This window comes from Phasianus colchicus, chromosome 3, assembly GCF_987193195.1.
Source record: "Phasianus colchicus chromosome 3, bPhaCol1.hap1.1, whole genome shotgun sequence".
Lineage (NCBI taxonomy): Eukaryota > Metazoa > Chordata > Aves > Galliformes > Phasianidae > Phasianus > Phasianus colchicus.
This window is the reverse complement of record NC_143438.1, coordinates 44,318,927-44,341,334: the sequence shown is the minus strand read 5'-3', so window position 1 is coordinate 44,341,334 and position 22,408 is coordinate 44,318,927. Positions and strand designations below refer to the sequence as shown.

The 22,408-nt window shown below is 40.1% G+C and overlaps 1 long non-coding RNA gene across 1 annotated transcript in view; it reads left to right on the top strand.

Annotated features, from left to right (window-relative positions):
- LOC116226520 (uncharacterized) overlaps positions 1 to 22,080 on the top strand; it is a 40,338-nt gene extending 18,258 nt beyond the window's left edge. The window contains exons 2-4 of the long non-coding RNA XR_004166334.2: positions 16,613 to 16,698; positions 17,689 to 17,880; positions 20,296 to 22,080. This is a non-coding gene — a long non-coding RNA (uncharacterized LOC116226520). The remainder of the gene's footprint in view (positions 1 to 16,612; positions 16,699 to 17,688; positions 17,881 to 20,295) is intronic.
- The last annotated feature ends 328 nt before the right edge of the window (positions 22,081 to 22,408 follow it).

Genomic DNA, 22,408 nt, shown 5'->3' with positions numbered 1-22,408 from the left:
TGTTTACCTAAGACTAACTGCTGACTCTCTTTGTAGAGAAACAATAAAGTTTCTGTTTAGAAGCATTAATGCTTCAAACTTTTTATGCTTAAGGGGGATTCCGTTGTTGCTGGGGGGTGCCGTTGTTTTTACATGTTATTTTTTTTATTTTGACAGATGTATCACATACTCTTAGCCTGATACTCTGCTCTGTCAAATCGTTGCCATTATCAGATAAAGGTACCTTTACATGACACCCACTCTGCAGGAACTTTGAGAAGTGTGTTGCTGAGACATCTCCTGAATTCACCACATGACATTATTTTCACTCAGCTTTTCTACAAGGTGTTTTTTTTTTTTTTTTTTTGTGGTTAATATTTTGTTAAACACAACTTTTCCAGATTGTGATTTTGGGCAGAATTCTCCCCTATTGTGTTTCCTATATATTTGCTGCAACTAAGTCTGACTAATTCAACATCTTGTCATGTCATGTCCCTCACTGCCAGAGTGAGTGGCGATGACGTGATGATTGCAGGACATGATTGAGTGGAGTGTGTGATGATGATCATGAAATCTTTAAAAAGAAAAGAGAGAGAGAGAGAGAAAAAGCATGACTGGCTTAGATGGAGGCTGCTAATGTGTCCTGTTCGGAGATCTGTGTAGCAGTCCTAATGGTTTGGGATTTTTGTTTGTTTGTTTGTTTTGAAAAGGGCATTAATTACATAAGCTTTTATTCTTTTTTTCATTCCTTTCAATTATTTTTTCTGCTCTGTTGTCCCATGTACATCCCACTGTCAGGTCCTGAAGCTCATCCCCTGAAGGAGAAGCCTTAGGGAAGGTGGGGTCTGACCTGGTTTGATTCCTACCGTTGTCTGGTAGACTAGCAAGTGTTGGAGGAAATTGCCTTTAGTATCTTCATAGCAGATCCATGGGGTGATCCAAATCGCATCATCATTGTAAACATCCTGAGCTTTGATCAGACATTTACACTGTGAAGGGAGAATCTTTGGCTTATTTTTAAAGTTTACTGAGAATTTTCTCTTAATAAAACCTGCCTGTGGAATCACCCAAACTGCTTGTTTGCTTTGAGCTGATCAGATCCAAGCATTGCTGCCTTATTAATATAATAGTTTGGAGTGGCTCCCAGCCTTTGCATTTTACACATTCTCGAACCATCCCTTGGGAAACAATTAAGGTCAACTTAATTCTAACTTTACTATGTACTCCTGCCTTTTCTCTTAAGGGTGATGCAGTGTGTGCAGGTGATGGGGACAGGGCCTCCATCTTGGCCCATCTTCCTGCCGTGCAGCAGCTCAGTAGAGTGCTCGCTGTGGTCTGTGTACTATGCTGTGTGTGCTCTCTTGGCTTTCTATATATGCATAATCAAATATTTACTGCAGTGCTCAGTACATAAACGGTGGCTAAATGCACTGTGACCTTCTCTCCATGTGACCCTTCCACAAAATGTTATTATCTTTGGTAAACAGATTATATCCCAAATTAAGGGAACATTTTGTCATGTTACTATTAGCAGATGGACACTGGGAGGTTTCTAGAACAACAAAGATATTTCAAAGATATATGCAATTTTGTAGCCATGTGATTTTTTTTTTTTAATTAAATAATATAGAAAATAAACACTGATAAATGTTAGCTTTGTGATCCGAGCATCAAAGACGTTCTTTAAAATGTGTCACAGGTCAGGTTCATTGCATTACCAATGCTTATCCTTGGCACTGTCACAATAGTAATTCGTACTCCTGCACTGTTAAACCCTGGAAAAACTGGAGTAAGTTCTTTTCAGCAGGTCAAATGTGCCGTACTTATTAAAAAACAAACAAACAAACAAAAAATCCCACATAATTTAAAGTTATAAATTGAAGTTGAAAATGAGAAAATTGCACATGCATCAAATAAACTTTTTGAGTGGTGGCAGATCTTAGGAATATCATACCAGCACCTTTACAGTAAAATGAGTAAAACGTGAAATATTTTTGGCTATGGCAGAATACGGTATCCAACAAAAAGGTGTTTTTTCTGAAATCTCCACCATGTGCAAGAAGAAAAAGTATGGGCTGTGGTATATGTGTTTATACAGCAAAGCTGGAGAAGACCCATGGTGATTGTGTAGAGGACAAATTGTTTTGGCTGAGCTGGAGGAATTAGTTGGGCTTTCCATCTTCTGCTGAACTCTGTGTTTTTCTCGAGTAGGCATTAAATGTGAAGCTCTCAATTTCAGTGCAGTTCTTCACTTATTATATGGAAGTCCCTTTCTTCTGCCACAGAGAAATAGCATGAAAGAGAACAAGTTTTTTCAGTAGGGTGAAGACCAAAGCAGCCATTAAGTCTTACTTTTTTAGATTTTTTTATTGTTTTGCAGAAATGCCCGTAAGTCCATTAATAGTAGGTACCCAATGAAATCCATGCTCCAAGAAAAATTCATTTTATTTGGATGCAATTCTGTATTTTGGAGAAAACACTCAGCTCTCTTTTATAAACTGCATTAAAAAAAAACAACAAACCACCAACAAAAAACCCTCAAAAAACCTCAAACAAAAAGAGACGCTTTCCTTCTCAGAACAGCATCTGTTATTTAGCAACATCTGAATTTCCATAAATAATCCCAGATTTCCCCTGTGCAAAGATATAAACAACTATCCTGCACTCAAGTCTATCCCTGTTCTGCTGCCTCTCTGTGCAAGGAAAGTGGGGGTGGAGAGGCCGGGGGCTCTGGAATGGGATCCATATTGGGACAGGAGTGGATTGGAGCAGAGATGGCTGCTAGGTCATAAAACTCTTTGGCTCTGTGAAAGCCCTCCATTGGATGGGACTTTTGAGATTGTTGAGTGTTTTGAATAGCCAGGCTGACATGTGGACTGGTGATCCTGCCTGGCTTGGTCATGGGTCAGGCAGGGTAATACTGGGATAGGCTGGTCACTGGGATGTGAGGATGCCACCCTCCCTCTGGCCAGAGATCTGAGGCTGTATCTCTGATGAACTGTTTGAGACCGGAGTTCTCCCACCAGCCCTGGCTCTGGGGATCTTTAATATACTATTTCTGCAGAAAGGGGCAAAGGAGGAGCTTCTGAAAATTCTCTTTATTCATATGCTGGGAGGCTATTATTACTATTTTACAAGTGCTTGATTAGTGGATAATTATAAAACTATAATTGAACAGCAAATATAATGGCATAAAAAGAAATGAGTGTTTCTAGAGGCACCATCTGCTTCCTAAACACATGAAATCCATGAAATTCTCCTTTGGGGTGCCTTCTGTCATGGTATTTTATTCTTAATGCATGAGTACACCATGTGAGAACTTTCTTTAAGGGGTTGGTTTCTTCTCATTGACAGAATATATTCCATTTTTTATGCTGAGCTTAAGTTATCAATGAATTAAACAGTGCCTTCAGCCAGCTTAATTTACACCCCTCTCTAATTAATTTTTTTGTTAAATTGTCAATGTCAGGATGCTTAAATTTCTTCAGTATTTCACTAAACAAAACCACCAGTTTTACCATTAAGGTCTTGGGATGACTGTTTAATACATCTTATACAAGAAAATCAATTTATCTAGGCCGGCGTGCCATTTCACAGGGTAACTTATTTCTCCTCCTGTTGACCTTGCCCTGTGGTTATTTCTTTTCCATTCCACCACATGTGATAGCTCCAGATATTATTTTTCGTGTTCTTTTAAGATCTTGCAAAAATCACATCCATTCTTAGTTTCAACATTATTCCTTGATTCTTCAGTGGATCTCTCAGGTCTGACTGGAATACTGATCTTTCCATTTACTTCTGTTTACAGTAATTCTCTTTTCAAGGTGAGTTTTGGCACACTGAATACCACCTTAATGAACTTGCCTTCTCGGGATTTGCAGTGTGTTTAGTTGGAGAATGGCAGCAAATAACCCTGAAGTTAACGGCTGGCTGGAAGGGTCTGGGAAAGTTGCATTTGTATGTATGAAAATCTTGCTGTTGGAGCCCAGGTCCTGCATGAGGGAAAAGTCTACAGACAGTGACATTGGCTTTGCATCTTAATGTGCTAGAGCAGTGTCATCCTGCTGTCACCTTCTGAAGTTGATTTGATTTGAATTCAGCAGAACTTCAGAAATGCCATTATACTGCTGCCTGAATGCTTTTGTATCAACTTAGAAAAACTTCATGTACTGACTCCTGGAAGCTTTTTTCTTTGCAGTTTCCTGACAATGAAATAATTGTCTGTGATAGGCAAAAAGAAAGCAAAAATAACTTAAACAGAGAAGTTTAGCCCCTTGGAATACTCTCTATCTGCTTTTAAAACTGCAGTATCTATGCATAAATTAAATAAGACTTATAAATCCACATTACTCAAGCTCAGCAAGGAAGTTTTGACTTTCTATGCTAGCCTTTGTTCTTGTCAGTGTGAGTGACTACTCAGAAAACTAATTATTTTGCACTGGTACTGGGAATGCATCTGTGAGTAGGACCCCTGATCTCCTGTTAGCCAGACTAGCTTTTTATCTTCTGGGTCCTGCTGCTTCTCTAAATATTTCTCTTTAAGTTGAAGAACTTGTTTTTCTGGTTGAAGAGATTTTTGGGGAGGGGACCAGGGACTACCGATGTTCAGCTGGACTCTGAGCTCCTGCAGGCTGCCAGACCAGAGTCCATAATCAGCAGTGAGTGGCAGCTTTCTGATGCTGTGAAATTATGAATGCCTTTCCTTATCTGAGCACCGATACTTCTCAACACAGAGTAGCGGAAAGCTCTCCTTCCACCTCTACTGTAAAAGCTCACCAAGAAGATATTTGCTAAGAAACGTACAATTTCTCTGAAAGAACTGATACGTTATTAGAAATAAAATTATTTTAAAGCATAGGACACCTTCATTTTTGTTTGATTCTTGCTTTTCCCCTTTATCCTATGTCCTCAGAGTGAATATGATCACAATGATGAGCACTGTTTATCTTCAGGAACACCTGTGGGCTTGATCTGTTTATTTGGATTTTTGCATGATGTCACTTGCTGATGTTTTGGTATGCCTTATCAATGTACGAAATGAAATCCAACATTTTGGCTTGGACATGTGAATAGCAGAATGGCATGAGGTCTAACTTACCCTTTTCCTCTCTATGCTATTGCTGCTGTGGGAACTGACAGAGCAACCTTTTCAACCATAGGGATTTCTTCTGGCTGTTTGGGATCTTTCCCAGCTGATTTATAACCTTTGTGGTGAGCTTCCAAGTCTTGTTCTTTCTCAAAGCCCCGTAGAGGAGGATGGCTTGCTGTTGGCTTTGCTGGGTTTCAGACTGGGAGCTGACTACCTTGGGCTTCCGTGGTAGTAAAAAGCATGAAGTTTCATTTGATGTGAAAGTACATTGATGCAGTCTGCATCAAACATCCTATCTCCAGTGTCTAAAGGAAAGGAGAGGTAGAGGTGGTTAACATATGCACGTGAATGTAGGAGGTGAGCACTTCTACCTGTGCTAATGACCTTCTCTAAAAAGCAGCTGTTCCTCTGTGGGCACAAGCACAGTGTAAAAGCCCCATGAGCTGAAGGGCAGTGAAGGATTGTGCTGAGGCAGTGTAATGACGCAGCTGGGAGGAAGGAATCCCATTGCATGTATGTAGGTTATGACACCAAATCACACAGAGCTCAGATCAAAGAATCATTAAGGTTGGAAAAGATCTCTGAGATCATCTTCTCTAACCTTCAGCCCATCCAAATCACAGAAACCATGGCTTTATCCACTGAAACATATCCTTCAGTGCCACATCTACTCTTGTCTTGAAAACCTCCAGGGATGATGACTCCACTCCTCCAGTGTAGGCTTAGCTGTAGCAAAGATGTATCTTAATTTTTGCCTAATGCTTGAGCCCACCCAGAACAGCCTCCTTCTTGAACTTTGAAAATATTCCACCACATTATATTGAATGGAAAAAAAAATGCCATTCCTTTCGAATACAGCCTCTTCTTATAGGACATATATGCTGCTAATTTATGCGGATGGGGGAAATATTTGCATATTTTGCTATGAAAAAATGCCTAGATTGTATGATAGAGGTCCTTCTTGTAGCCAAAACTTTCCAACTGAAAACTGAAAAAATGTTGTGATAAACTTTGTGGGAGAATCTTTTCTGAAAAGCCTCACATCTATATTTTCTTTGCCAAAACAAAGCCACATAGACTTGGTTTGCTAGGCTTGAATTCAACTTAGTTTTTTATTTTTCTAGTGTTTACATGAATTCTGTGCTTGTAAGCCTGGGGAAGGATGGAAGGATATGCCCATCGACTGTTCTGTTACTGAACGCACAAATAGTAACATATGGCCTCAATTTGCACCAGGGGAGATTCAACTTGGATTTTAGGCAAAATTTATTCTCAGGAACAGTGGTGAGGCAGTGGCACAGGCTGCCCAGGGAGGTGGTGGAGTCACTGTCCCTGGAAGCGTTCAAGAAATGAGTGGATGTGGCACTGGGAGACATGGTCAGAGGGCATGGTGATGGCAGGTCAGTGATTGGACTACATGATCTTTGTGGTCTTTTCCAACCTTTATGATTCTGTAGTCTATCCAAGGTCTTTTAGATTTTGCTGTCCTGAAAATCACTTGATTTCATGGTTTCTTTTCTGCAACAGTACCACATTCTCTCTCACTTTTGTGATGCCTGGGATCATCAGACCAAGGCTTAATTAAGAACTAGGATTGGGCAGCTTAAACAGACCTCAAATGTCACGCAAGTCTTGCAAATGGGCTTTTTCTTACAGGTAGGGTTTTTCTGCTCTGCAGACTGGATGTAGCTGGTGTGCAGTTGCAGAGCTTAACCCAGTGCTCTCTCCTGCAGTGCAGACAGAAGTATGTAAGACATCTGTGTAAATAAAATACACTGACAGGAGTTCTTCCATTGCTGCCAGTGACTGAAGTGGCACAGGCAAAAATCACAGCCAGATGAGTGGGACTGTGCCAGAAGGGATCTGTATCACTTTGACCCCGTTCTCAATAGATGCAAATACTGTAATAGATTCACTCAGTTTGCTGAAGCAAATATTTAGAAACAGAGTTGCTTTAAGCTCTCTGAGGTGCTGCTAAGTCTTGTATTGCAGAATTTTGCTGTTTACCAGAAACCTGAATGACTTTAAAGCTCCCAGGAGTTCTCTCACCTCTTCTGCAATGAAGACCTTTTCAGGCAGAGATGCCCAGTGGATTTCTGCCAAGATCAACTTTCCTACCTACAGTACGTGCAGGGAGGAGAGAGCACCTGGAGTGCTGATGCTCCAGCCTCTGGCTGAAATATGGGTAGGGCTCTGCTGCTTCATCTCTGCATGTGCAGAAGAATAAAGAATGGGTACAACTGAGGCTCCTGTACAAGAGTCCTAATTGCCCCTATGTAAACATTGTGTTCATGGGGAGATAAGCCTTTCCTCACAGAAATTACGCCTTTCCACATATCCACCTCCTGCACATGGAGCATGTTTGAGGTCTTAGGAGATTCCATATGTGATCACATTTGGGTGAGGATGGCCACATGCGTAGCATCCTGGGCTCAGGAGAGCTCAAAAGTTTGGTTTATTTTTCTTTCTACTTATGTGGAGTTCATTTTTGGATTCTGTCCTGCAGCAGTGGTGCAATTGTTAAGAGCTGGCATCTTCATTTGTCTATCCTTGTGGTCCCAAAGTCTTTGCAGCCTTCAGCAGCAAACAGAGGTTACCTGTTAAAGGGGATGAGGGAAAGAGCTGCTCTAACTAACTAAGCTAACTCTTGTGGCTTCCACAACTCTGTGTGATGACAGTGCAGTGTGCTGGTTACAGAAGAAGGGGTTTCTCTGAACTCAGAAGAATATTTGGTATCTGCAATGACCAGGTTTTTGAATGTGCTGCAGCTTGTTGCACCTTCTGTGCTAAAAGAAGTGGATGTGCCACTCCTAAATGTTAGGGATGCTTTGTTTCAGCAAGCACATAACAAATGATTTTAAGGCTCCTTCAAAATGATTTGCAAGAAGCTAAAGAACCATACATAGTTTTCTGTCTTTTGTATATAGGTGAGAGAGCAACTGAGTATCTTCTGCTTCTCCACATGAGCTATCTCAAAGATTAGAAGAGTCAGTATAGCCCAGGGGATGCTAATACTTGGATTACACCTCCCTGCAACACAGACCCCTGCCTCCATCTCTCAGATACACTTGTACCTGATCCCTCCCATAGTAGCTCCCTGGTTAGTTTGAGATCTGCTGCATCCCTGCATACCCAATGGCTGGTGATACCGTTCATGATTATTTTGTACCTTGTGCTATTTTGTACCTGTGCAAAATGGATTTAAAAAGCTGTCAGGCACAATCAGAGGCACTCTGTGCATGCCTTCTGAGTGTCTTACATCTGTGGGAATGGCTGCTCAGCATGAAATCCCTGGAATAGAATTGGATCTGATCTAGGTTTCGCTCTGTTACACCAGATCCATGAATTGTTGCAGCACAAGAAAAGAAATTAAGCCTAGGTTTGGCTAGGTTTGAGCATTAGATTTTGGAGATAGATTAAGACTTTTCAAAACCCATCCTGTCTATCCTAGCCCCCCGTGCCTCCGTTTCTAAGTAAATGTGTTGATCTGCGTACTGATAAAGCTCCCTCAGATGCAGGGTATCTTTTGGCTGCATCTTTGCCTGTGCTGGAAATAACTCCCTCTCTCCCATCCCTCCCCTCCACCCCACTCAAATTCTTCAGCTGCAGCAGGGCAAGCAGCCAACCTCATTTCTAAGCGTCTCTTGTCTGAGGCTCCATCCAGATGCTTTCAGGGAGAGGCCTGATCAAAGCAGACAGTGCTGCAATTGAGCCTGGTTGCAGGGAGCTGCGAAATGGTCGCGGGCTCCCAGGAAAACCCTGCAACTATTTGTCAGGCTGCTTTGATGAAGCCCGTCACCAGAGATGCGGCTGTCCCTGGCACCCAGCATAGCACAAAGGATGGAAAGATGGACACAGATATTTGGTTGGCAATGTGAGCGGTGGAAAGTATTGCATTTTCTCCATGGCAAGGCTGATTTTTGAGTCCTTTCTGTGATATAATTTACCCTTCCATCCTTTCTTCTGTTTTAACTCCAACAAGCTGACTGGATTACTCAGCATTTCCTTGCCAAATGATACATATAATTTGATGATGGAATGGTAAGCAACAGCAGCAGTAGTAATTACGATCTCAGTATCTGCAGAAAGATTTGCATTTACAATAGATTTTTTTTCCAGTTTGTACTTAGTAAAAGTTATATTTACCAAAGAATGCCACAGTATATATCACAGCCTATAAGCTCTGGAGTGTTTTGAACTGTTACTCACAAACACTGCTGACAGTTTTTTGAAAGGCTCGATATATAGCCCTTCAGCCCGTTGAAGGAGGGCACACTTGTCTGCACTGTAACTAGTACATATGGTATTTACAGCCACACTCTTCTTTCTGCTATGCATCTCATCATCTGCAGTCACTCTTACACTCAATTTTATTTCATCTTCAACAGTGCACATGAAGTGGGTCTGACAGTAGACTTACCCAAACCTCATTATCACAAGCAGCTTACAGTGGTCAGAATGCATACGGTCACTTTGCTGTTTGAATGCTCCCTGCATTGCTTTTTAGGCATCTCTGCTGCCCCACTGCTGTTTTGGGTAGAGGGAAGGAATCATGCTGGGGGGCTGGAAATATGGCTACATAGATAAATATTTGATTTGCATACAAGGCATCCAAGTCATTGACTTCTGATGGGAATCTGAAATTACAGGTGCTTTCTTAGATCATGCTAAATTGTTGCACCAGCTAACAAAAAATTAATGTTAGCTCCATTTCAGCATGCCTGAGGTGTGACAGGGCAGCAGGCAAATAGTTGAAATGCCAGGTCCTTGCCACAACCATGCACGGACTTCATGACTGTCCTGGACCTGTGATGTGTGATAGGAAATCTGTTATTCTCATTTTACACGATCTAATAGTGATAGGACAAAGGGGAATGGCTTTAGACTAAAAGAGAGGAAATTTAGGTTAGATGTTAGGAAGAGAATGTTTAATCAGAGGATGATGAGGTGCTGGCACAGCTGCCCAGAGAAGCTGTGGTGCCCTGTTGAACACCATGCAGGTGCTCAAGGCCAGGTTGGATGGGGCCCTGGACAGCTGAGCTGCTGGGGGGGCAGCCCTGCCCATGGCACGGGTGGGCTTTGAGGTCCCTTCCAATACAAAACATTCTGTGATTCTATGATTCTATCAGGAGAACTCAGCATAGACAAAGGAGTGGCAAAAGTGTCACGTCACAAGTATAAATTCCCATTTTGCTTAGTTCCTTTTTGTGTGTGTGTGTGCATGTGTGTGCGTGTGTGTGTTTGTGTGAGCAAGCTTTCCCATTCCTCTTAATTTGGGCTGGAGGTGTTCCAGATAAGATATTTGTGTGTCCTGCTTACCTGGCTGGGATTTATCCTTGTGTCACATTGGTGACCCGAAGGTGGAGATGTTGTAAAACATGAAGTATTTTCCCTCATAAATTGGAAAAATAAATAGTTGGAAAAAAAACCTTAGATTTTTTTTCATAAAAAAAAAAAATCACAGTTGTGATTGTTTTCCTTCCCTTCTAGCATTCTGTTATGAAACACATTTACTATTTGTGAACTGCTCTGGTAGAGGGCAAGTCATGTAATTCCCAGAGAAGGATGATCTCAGGATATGAAAGAATCTAAAGTGAAGCCAGATGAAAAATGAGGATTTGGGGAGATTTCCTTTTATATTTCTCCCCCACTTGCCAGTGTTTCTGGAATATGCCTAGGTGCTGTTGTGCCTGTATGTTTTCTTGAACTGAGACTGCTGCAAAGCTGCAATTGTCTAAACAGAGATTTGATTACGTGACGCATTAGAATTTTTTAGGCAATTTTTAAATATTAGCACAACCTTGATTAAAAATCTGATGGTGGCAAATGCTGGAGAAGAAGGAGGAGGTAACTGTGAAGAAGTGGCAGAGACAAAGTGCTATGGACTGAATGCAGCCCCCATTTCCCATTCTCCTGCAATGGATGGGGAGAAGGTACCTTTGATTTGATTTGATTTTTTAAATTATTTTATTTTTTGGTTTGGTCTTCTGTGATCCTGTGGAAAAGTTCTCTTGTGACCCCCTTCTCCCTATCCACTCTGCTTAAGAACTTTCCTTTATCTTGGAGCATATTTAAAACAACACGCATGTAACCAAGCCTTGGTAATGTCTGAGCCGGAACTGGGGAGGGGAGGTTTCCAGAAATAAATGAGAAACCCTTTCTAACATGATTATTGCCAGTGTGGAGAGAGGTGGCTCAGGGAAGGGGAGAGCAGGAGGGCATGAACAGCAGCAATACAGTACTTAGCAGGTGTTGGGGAGAGCAGAATCTAATGAGAATCATAGAAACACTTGAAAGCTTTTTAACTCCATACAGGATTTGCAGGAGCTGTTGATAGGAAACAGTAGTGACCCAACTGACAGTTAAAGAGATGAAAGGGAAGCCCTTCGGATTAAATAAGATTTAGGAAATAAAAGGATTAGTGATACACAAAAGCTAGATTTAGGGGTTTATTTAACCAGTGCAGTGTGGCATGATGGGATGTGGACCATCAGAAAGGAGATGAAAGACAAAGTAAAAAGATGAATGGGGGAGGTAGTAGAGAGGCGAGGAATCAGCACAACATCTCCAAAACCCCTCACAAATCTTCTTATAATTGAAAATGGCACAAAAAAGTAGTTTTCATTAGCAATCCTGGCTTCTTTACATAGTAACAAGAAGTGCTACAATGACAAGAAATCTTCTGTGATGGGACTGTCAGCTCAAATTTATGTCACACAGGAGGAGAGACTACGTTGTCAGTTCATTCACGTTTGTAGATTAGATGTTTGATGAAGTAAAATCAGATCTATGTAAAAATATCACTTCAGTAGGTTCATAATTAATTGTGCTTTCAAGTACAGGCTGCTGAAAGGACATTCTTGTTTAAAAGATCTCCATTTGGAGGTCTCTAGTGAATTGGATGTCAGCCACAGAAATGAGAGGTGAGCACGTGTCTGTGGAGCCAAGAGCAGAATGCCTCCAGCAAGCATCAATCCTGGGACCACTTCATTTTGTAGCTGAAAAAACAGGACTGATAAGTTTCCAGAGCAAAGCTGCTGGACTTCTGGCTGAATCATCTACCAGTACCAGTGACCATTTGTGTTTTTAGAGAGGTACAGAAAAAAAGGATACAGTAAAGTATTTGACTTTAGTTCTTCAGTTGTTTACTTAGGGACTACTTCAGAGAGCACTGAGTATAGTAGAATGGCTACCAAGGGGATTTGTCTCAGACCTTAAGACATTATAGTCAAGTAATTGTTGATGCTCTTGGCTTCTTGTAAGTGCCAGGTGGAGAAAACACAACATCTTCTGTTTCCAAGATGCTCTTATTCCTAATCTCCAGGTCATAACTATTTACAGACCTCTCTAGTGTGTCAGATGCTATCAGGACAGAATCGTAGATGCATAGATTAAGATTGGACCACTAAGACCATCTAGGTCAACCATCAACCCATCACCCCATGCCCATTATCTCCTTGTCTAAATGGAAAAAAATACATCTTCTGTGACTTCATTTTACCAATATGAAGATTTTTTTTTACAATCATACATAGTTATGACTACATTAGGAAGGTTTAGGTTTATAACGTTTGAGGGATGTTCAAATTAAAGTAATCCTGATTTATCCTGCCAGTATTTCTGGAAATACATTATTGTAGAAATGTTTCTATAGATAACATTTATTTTTTACTTTTTTTCTGTAATCACATAGGAATGCTAATGGGGTTACAAAATGTTTCAGAAGTTAGGGAAAGACATTATTTAAGTTTCTTGGGTATCTTTTGTTTGGCCTTGTTTTGCCTATGGTACTTGATGGTTTAATTGCTAGAATGTCCCAGACTAGTTCTTTTCTTTTTCAGTAAAATCTGTCCTGAACAAGAAATCTAGGTCTATATAATAGATTTAAGCTTTACTTATGATTGGTTTGCATTTTTTTTTCTGTTTCTCTCTCTAAAGAGATCTGCATTCCAGTTGATTGGATTTGGATGGAAATGGATGCTTGACTGAAAATTCACAGAGAGTGCTTAAGGGGCACTTTATTTTTTCAGTAAAACGATCCTGACTGCATAACAAAATCTTTGTAAAATACTTTTTGCGCCTAAATTACCCTTTCATTTATTTTATTATTGTTTTAGTCTCTTTGAATGAGAGCAGATAAAACTTGTTTTTCTTAATGAGCTGTTTATCACATGATTAATACATAAACAATTTGGTCCCCATGCGGAGACAATTTTCAAATTTACTTGTATGTCTGTTTGGATTTTCCAAAACACCTGGCTGGATGGAATGTCTAGTAGCTCATGACGTCTGAGAGCATAAGTCAGCGTCTGCAAATACTTAGGGGCCCTTGAAATTGGGATTTTCAAAGTTTGCTGTACGCAATAGCTTGCCTGGGATTCATGGGGAAACTCTGGGGTGGAGGCAGTGGCAAAATTCATGTCTCCAGAGATGACTCACTTTTTTTCTTCCTCATTGTCTCAAACTCCTTGAGTACATCTTCCCATGTCTATGCAATATGGTCAAGTCCAACAAGGAGAATGTGTATCTTCAGACCAACATCCAGTGTAAATCCCTCCTGGCCTGTGAGCCCTGCAGCCTTCATTGTACCATGTCCTTGCTTCTGAGGTCTTGAGTTTACAGCCCTCAGTTATAATCCTGTAGCAGGAGTCTGTCATCATATGCCTGAGGAGGTGGGGGGTGGGTTTGCTGGCTTGGTCACAGGTTATTTCCATCTTTTCCCTTTGGAATTTGACATCCTTCTAGAGCATGAAGATGGTACTATGGGTATTTGTTAGTTGACAGAAATCAGGGACTGTAACTTCACAGTGGCTAATTTTGCCATGGATACACAGCTTGTTATTGAGGTTTCTGTTTTGTTTTTAGATCTGAAATCAATTATCTGTTATGATTTTTTTTTTTTTTTTTTTTTTTTTTAGTAAATGACGGTTGGAAAATGTGTTTTAAAAAAGTGAATATGAGTATATTAATAAAGGGTAATAGAGTCCTCATATTAAACAGTACCACCAATACTGAATATTGGTAGTACATGGATGGTTGCTTTAACTTTTATTTAGAAATATCCTGAGATACAATTTTTTACATAAATGCATTCTTATGATTATAATTAATTCCAAACTTATTCCAAAATGTTGCTTCATTACTGTCTTTTAAAGTTACATTTCATTTGAGTGTGCTCCTGCACCGCTGTCTTCTCTTTTTTTTGCCTCTCTTCCAATCAGAGTGGATGAAATGCTGAAATATTGTTGTGGTAGATTTGAAATTTCTAAAACAGAACATACCAGAGGTTTCAGGAGAACAAAAGCCCCTTTTGTCCTACAGTACATTTTTCTGTCCTAATGCCTCTCTGGGGATAGCCTTTACAAGGAAACAATATTTGGTCACCAGCAGCAGGGTCTCACCTGGCAGTTCTTGCTTTCTGTGTTCTCCTACCAGCTCTCCTGCTCCAACTACTGCTGCTAATCTAAGTACACTGAATTGTGTAGTGAGGAGCTAACATCCCTCTCAGACATTATCCAGCATCTTTCTTTCAGCCCCCAAATGAAACTGGCAGAGCAAGCAACGGAGTCTTCCGTGCTTCCTGAAAGGAGATTGTAGTGAGGTGAGAGTTGGCCTCTCTTCCCAGGCAACAGCAATAGGATGAGAGGGAATGCCCTTCAGCTGCATCAGAGGAAGTTCAGGTCAGATAGTAAGGAAAATTTGTTCTCAGAAAGAGTGGCACAGGCTGCCCAGGGAAGTGGTGGAACACCTGGAGGTGTTCAAGAACCGTGTGGATATCGCACTGAGGGACATGGTTAGTGGGCATGGTGTGATGGGCTGATGGTTGGACTAGATGGTCTTAGGGGTGTTTCCAACTATACTGATTCTATGATTCTGTGATTCTAACTGCACATCATAAATAGCCACAGAATAAGATGGCTACGGAAATTCCATGTTTTTATCTTACCTCTGGTTTATTTACTCTCTGAACAAACTTTTTCTACAGATGATATATGTGGTTTACACTTAGAAAACTTTTGATGTCTCTTTGGGAAAATACAAGGCTATAAACCCAACTTCAATTCTGCTGCCTATTCTTGCTAGTAGATATCATATATGAGGATGATTTTTAATTTTTCTTTTGTTCCACTGTGGTGAGTAACAGAGGTGGGACGCTGTAATCACAGCTCAGATAGGCTGGCTCTCTATACATAGGAATCATGATGAAGCTTGTTGAACTCAGACCCTTTCTTACATAAGGTCATTGTGTTGGTTCTCTCAGCCTTCTGGTTAGCTTTAATGTGAGCTGCAATATTTCTATGACCTCAGCCTAGGGATAAGCTAGTGGCCCTGCACTCAGCAGTGGTTAACATGAATATATAAACAAAGTGGAGATTTGCTTTGTGCCAGATGAGGCTAGTTTCAAGCATACCCACAAACTTGTAGAAAATTGATGTATTTGGTTTATTGAAAATATGTAATAGTAGGAGAAGAAACAGTATTGCAGGCAAAATAATATTTAAAGCTTAACAGCTCATGTACCTTCGCTCTATGATTTCTGTTTGCAGAAACAGATCTGCTCGTATCTCCATAAATATGTCTTGCCAATTTCTTTTTCTTTTTTTTTTTTCCCCTTTTTCTATAGATTAAACAGTTTATACCCTTTCATTTTCAGCTTTTTTCCTTAAGCCATTAAAGTCAATGTTTTGGGTCATTAGGGCATATATCAAATACATGTATATAACTTTGAATAGTCATATTTCTTTTTGTTCCTTTGGGTGTTTATTTTGAAGGAAGTAAAGTATGAACCATCAGCAGTTCTTAAATGAGTAGAGTCTTTAACTGCTGTGTTTGGAGAACAGAAGGTTTGTCTGTGACTATTGAAGGACGGTATCCTATATTTTATATTTTCAAGCCAAAGGCAGGGGAAAATGTAAGTTTACATAAAAGATAGTGGTGCAGAATGGATTGCTTAAATCTTCCCAAGTGCAGTCATCAGTAAATCATGCAAAACAGAGCAATAGAGGAAGCCTCTGTGCTGGTGCAGAAGAAAGAGGAAAGATTTTTGTGCAGACAGAGATGCATATAGATTGCTTTAGTAGTCAGCTCAGTTAGTTCCATTTCTTGGCCTAAATCTAAGCTGTACATAAAGCTGTATGGAGAAAAGGTTGCTTCACTTTTTTGTCTCTCTCTGTGCTGTGGGGAGCTGAGCAGCATGCTCTGGAACTGCTTTGATTCTTAGTAATTGTGTTCAATTTTGAGCATTTTAGTTAATCTTGGCAAAGTTATGAAGGGTCCCATTGTTGAAGAGTAAACTTATAGGGAGGCTATGAAGTAGGACAAGTCTGAAAGATGCTGAAGGTTCCCTGTGTGTTCACCAGAGGAGAAAAGACCTTTTGGGGAGCAATTCTTCCAAATAATAATGAAAGTCAATGAAGTTCTCAGTGCAACCCCTGAAAATTAGGGCTGTTTTGAAACGGTAATGTGTTCATTGTAACAGGTAATGGGAACATTACATCTGGACTTCTTCAAGATGAGTCACACTTTTCCTCTTTAATTCTGCAGAGACTTGGCACCTCTGTGTGATGAAATCCAAATACTGGCTGTGGTTACGGAACTGAGCAAAATACAGAGCAGATGAAGAGATGCAGGTCAGTATGTGCATCTATAGCTGTTTGCCAAGATGACACGGATCCAGAGGAATGTTTGAACATAATCCAGAAATTGTCATTCTTGAATATACATCCACTGAGATGACCCTAGAGAATACACACCTGGTTTTCACTTAACCAATTGCAGAAGAGATACCAACTGAAAAGTACTGAAACATTGGAAAATTTTCAGATAGGTCAATGCTATTTCTAAAATATCCTGGGATTTGGAGTACACTATTCTATACTGTTTCTTTTGCTTCAAAACTAAAAGACACTGTCCTAATAAAGAGGGCAGTACAGAATGACTGTAGCATTACTATTTTGATGAACAGGCCCCTTCTTTTTCTTTTCTACTTGTTTGCTTCTGTTCTTACCTTACATAAGCAATGATAATTTTAGAAGTGAATTCTGAAGTGAGTGATATTTCCTGCAATTGCTCTCCCTTATCTGGAAGATGATGCTTATAGATGGGAACTGATAGTTTCTGAATTAGCAGTGCAAGATTGTGTTTCCTATATAGACTGACTTTAAACCAGGAGGATAAAACAACTTTTACTATGCAAAGGTATTTCTATTCAGGTTCTTGGGAATGTTGTACTGCCTAGGACACAGGTAAAAAAATATTTGATGTTTAGTCTAAGTTTTGCCTTTCTCAGAGTTATCATTATTTCTAGTTGCTGCTCTTTTACTATCCTAAATTGTTTTTCTTCTGCTGCCTGTTTATTTCTAACAGATGCCTATAGACAGTTAACATATGTCCCCTCAGCCTTTGCCTAGTTAAGCTGTATGCAAATCAGTTACTTCTTTCAATTTTCCCCCCATCTAAATCCCCTCCTCAGCTACTTAACATTTCTTCATTTTCTCATGACTTCTAATATGTCTGCAGAGCTGAATGAATATCCTGGGAGTGGCAATTTGGTTTTAAAGATATAAATAAATAACTACAAACACAAGCTTTTTTTAATTAAAGCTATTTATTATTTGCAGAGCTGTAGCTTGCGGGGCCTCATTGTTCGGGAACACCGCGTAACAAAAAGAAAAGCCATGCACTGAGGAGCTGCTGTGTCTGCAAGGGATCTCTTCAAAACAGAAACCAAACAAAACTGAACAAACCCAACAATTTACTCTGCAGCCAACAATGGCCTCTGCCAAAGTCTTGTACCTGGCAGCATTCGACAGGTATAATGCTTGTATCTGCTTGGTTGTCTTCCTATTCCATTTGTTGTTGCTGCATGTGTTTTATATGACTTAATTCAGTACCTGCAGGTAGACTTAGGCTTTGCACGCAGTGTGGCTGTGGCTTTGGGAGCCTCTGCCTGTTTTCATGTTGGCAGCAACTGGCAGCTTCTGGTTAAATCCAGCTGATGATGAGCGCTGCTGTGCTTGAGGCGCTGTGCGAGCAGAGGCAGACAGAGCAATCCCAGGCCAGCAAGCTCTGGTCTTGTGCCTGGAGACATCCTTGGGAGCTCCAAGGGAGACGTGGCGTCGCCATGGCGAGGCCTGGAGCCTGGGGATGGCTCCTCTCCTTGTGGATGGGGATGATGGCTTCTGTTTTCAGACAGTAATGGTTCCAGAGATGCATCCCTAAGTGGCTGGTGTCCATCCTGCAGCAATCCAGGCCTTCCAGTGGCTGTGAGGCCTGCTGAAATGGAGAAATGCTGAGGCTGTGGCTCTCTGTTTGACTCTGGGACTTCTGCACCATGTACAACATGGGGAGCCTGACTGAGGACATGAAGGATGCTCGTGCAAAGGGGACAGTCAAGCTAGGGTCACGTGCAAGTGAAGTCACTTTTCAGTTTCTCCCTCTCATGGCATATTCATATCTGAAAATGGTAACATGGAGAGCTGAGAAAAAACAGGCTGTAGATGAGAGCAACAGTCTGACTGAAAGGGCCTTATCTACATAAAGGGCCTTACATACTTAAAACAAATATGAATATACATCCAATGTTATGGAAAACACTAATTGAGGTGAGATACTTTCCAAGAGCAAATGAGGGATGATTTCTTCTGACACTGATATCAATTACATGTACACAGATAGGGATCATCAACGCCAACTCAAAGCTTTGCTGTGGTCTGCAGGGCCACTAGAGAAAGCAAAGTACTAGGTGACATTTCTAAGCATTCAGTTCTTGTTCTCCAAATACATCTACGTTAAAGAGCTATGATCCTGCAAATGCAGGAATTGTGTATATAACATAATTTTCCAGGAGTTTAAAGGTCGCCATCGAGGAACTTGTGTTACTTCTAATGGGTAGAACAAGGAGAACATTTGCACCCAAGAAACACTGCTTTTTCAGTATTAAAGTTGTAAAAGGCATAGGAGAATACTGAGAAGCAAAGCTGCAATTTTCTCTGGCCTTTTGCTGTCTCCTTTCATTACGTGTCTAGGAGAAGTAAACAAGGTCTGATGCATTTCTATTGGAAACAGTTTTAGCAAAATTGGAGTCCTTCTGCTGCAAATGGTGGAGGTAGACATGATTATCCACATTTTGGGTCTACTGCATACACAGGGCTCATTCTGCCTTCAGTTCCAACACTGCTTCAGCCCTCAGTTCATTAGGTTCACTTTGTTCAGCCTTCAGCAATGTGGCTCCCAGATGTGTTTTCCGGTATTTCGTTTATAACTCTGAGGAATCTACAGCATCCAGTCACCCCTGTGTCTTTTTTTTTTTTTTTTTCCTGGCATTGAAGTTCTTTGAACAGGACATTCTTATTAACATCAACGGTCAAATAAGAAATAAAGCTAAAAAACCCTGTTAGGTTTTCATTCTCACCAGGAAGAAATTTAAGGTAGAACTTCAACAAGTATCCTCATAGAAATATTTGCTGGTAAGGTTTTTGTTTACCACTGTGCTGATATAGTTTTCAGCTGACAACTTATGCTCCTATGTAACATCTTTTAAGCCTTCTGCTTTGTGAATATCAGTATCAGCATTGCAGCAATGGTAGTTCTGGGATGTAAATGGTTTATTTTATTTTACCAACTTAGGTAGCTTGGGAAAAAATGAGCTGGAGGAGGGCATGTATGTCTGCAAGCTTGTCTGTTTTCTCCAGCTACATGGACTTGAAAAATGCTATCTCTGTTACAAATCTTACTTTCCTTTGTATGCATGTGGTTGGATAATTACCTCTAACTATTGCTTGGATAAATGGTTTCTAAAGAATTTGGGCACTCAAAGCCATAGTTGCTAAATTGTCTAAAGATGATTTCTTAAATTAAGTAATTTTCTCTCTAAGTTTGTTTCAAGACACACAAAAATACTTTCTGCCATATGTATTTCTAGGCCACTTTTTAAAGCACGCAAAATTATTAGGTCTTATAAATTTTCACAGGCATAGCAAAAAATGCCAGCAATTGTTTTTGTCTAAATCATTTAAAAAAGGTGTCACTATGTCTGACTTCAAAGTGCCTGGTAAATCTGGATCAGAGAGGCAATGAATTTGAAATATTAAATCATGCATAGCACAGAGCATTGGACAAAATTAAAAAGGGAGGCTGAGTAAAAGATCATAAAAAAACATAACTCAAGCAGGACTGTGGTATTTTGATTTACTTTCATTTTTTAAAAAACTGATTTTGTTTTGCAGGATCTCCCTGTGCCCTCCTGCCACCATGAGAAAAGAGCTTGAGCACACTTTGCTTTCCAGGCTTCGCATTTACAGATTCTCCAGCTGGCTCCTGAAGGAGGTTCATGAACTCTGCTGCACACAGCGAGTCGCTTCTTGCCTACACATAGTTTTAATTGTAGTATTTAGCAATTGGTTTAGTCTCCTAATTGCAAAAAGTATAACATCTCTGCCAAAAATATCATAAATGATGATAACTCTGAGTATTTCTCATATCTCTATCTCAGTATTTGAATCTTGGTTATGCCTTACCCTCCCCTATTCTTAGGACAGTGTATTCCTCATTTTAATTCTGTGCTTTCCAGAGAAGTACTACATAATTTCTTTGGGTATTGCCTGTGCTTTATTGCAGTGACAGTAGAATCCAGGACAGGATGAAGAAAGGGCCCCATCTAGGTTTTTCAGAACATGCAATACTATATATACTTCCATCAAATCCAGGACTATCTTTCACTTCTCTAATGTTAGCAATTCCGGTCTTTATGAACTTGCTTGACAGGAGAAGCTGCTTTTTGGCTAATCCTACTTCTACCCTCACTGAGATGGCTACTCCTCCCCATCCTCATGAAGGAAATTTACCTTGCTCTTGGCAAGTTTCTTACCTCCCTGACCAGGAGGTTTACTCCAAGATCTCTGTCTTACCCTCTCTTTCCTCCAATTGAAATGGTTGTCAGGACCTTGTCTGGTATAAGACTGGTTACATTTTGCTTGTCAAAAAGATGCTTTTTCTGTTTTACGTTTAGCTTTTATTCTTGCATTTTATGTTTGCCTGACCTCATAATCCACCCTGGCCCGCATGAAGCCCTAAATAACCTTATCACCTGTTAGTGTTAGTATTACAGTATGTTTGTTAAGTACACTGTTTCAAGTCTCTTGTTGATGGCTGCTGCACAGAGAATTTATTGTTTAAACCCATCTTTTGTTTTCCAGACTGTTTCTGATCTTGTTTCCATTCTTTACCTTTCTCCCCATGAGTACGTAATAAGACTGTAACATGTAATGTAATATGTATGTTTATATGACTCCTTGAAAAGACATTGCAGGCTCTGTTGGGGCAGGAGCTCAGTGAGTTTCAGAAGGAAACTTTCTAGTCCCACCGACTGGGTCACCAATAGGAAGTGTTGTCTTCAGAAGGGATGGAAATCCAGCAGTTGCAGTTTCAGACTCGCCCAGCTGTAAGCTGAAAAATATCTACAGAAGCTTGCTAAAAATATCTGTCAAAAGTTTGATTTATGACAAAGTAAAAATGCTGTTTGAAACATATTGAGCCCCGGTTTTGAAGCCTGTTTGGAAAACTTTTTAACCTGAAGCTGGCTTTACCTGATGTTTATCTGCCATATTATAAAATTATAGAATGGCTTGAATTGGAATGGACCAAAAATCATCCTGTTCTAACCCCCTCACCACTCGTTCTTGCTTCTCTACCACTGCTACTAGAGCCTCTCTTCCATATTTTTTTGGTGCAATGCTGTCTTCATTGTTAGCACAGACAAATTTCAAAGTCAGACTCCACTCTTCTCCGTTATTACTTCTATTATAAATATTTGTGATTTTTTTGTCCATTTTAAAATTTGGGATATGCCATGGCACAATCTTATGAGGTTTGTAATTCTGCAGCCTCAGTATTTTGTCATGTGGGTAACATCAATCAGGATCACTTGGTCTTTGAAGCAACATAACAACCATCTTCAACCTAAGTATTTTCATTAGTTCTTTTCTGTGCATGAAAGGACTGGAGAGACTGCAGTAGGGAGGGAAAGGGAGAGAAGGTTTTGTACTTCTTCCTTTTTTTTTTTTTTTTTTTTTTAACCAACATCTAGTTGAGCTTTCAAATACTGCTAAAATCTAATGTACTCTCCAAGGCCTTGTTCTGTGTATTATAATCTGTAATCATCTGTGTTACAGTTTTCACAGAAGTGCTAAAACCATTTTACCACCACTTTGCTGGCAAGAACATTTAGAGTCTTTCAAAGAATGAAACTTTTCATGAACTACAAATAGAAGACATTTGTGAGGCTTTTATGAAAACTTGGCATTTAACTGACTGTGTTAAGTCCAAGAGTAATTTTCAGAT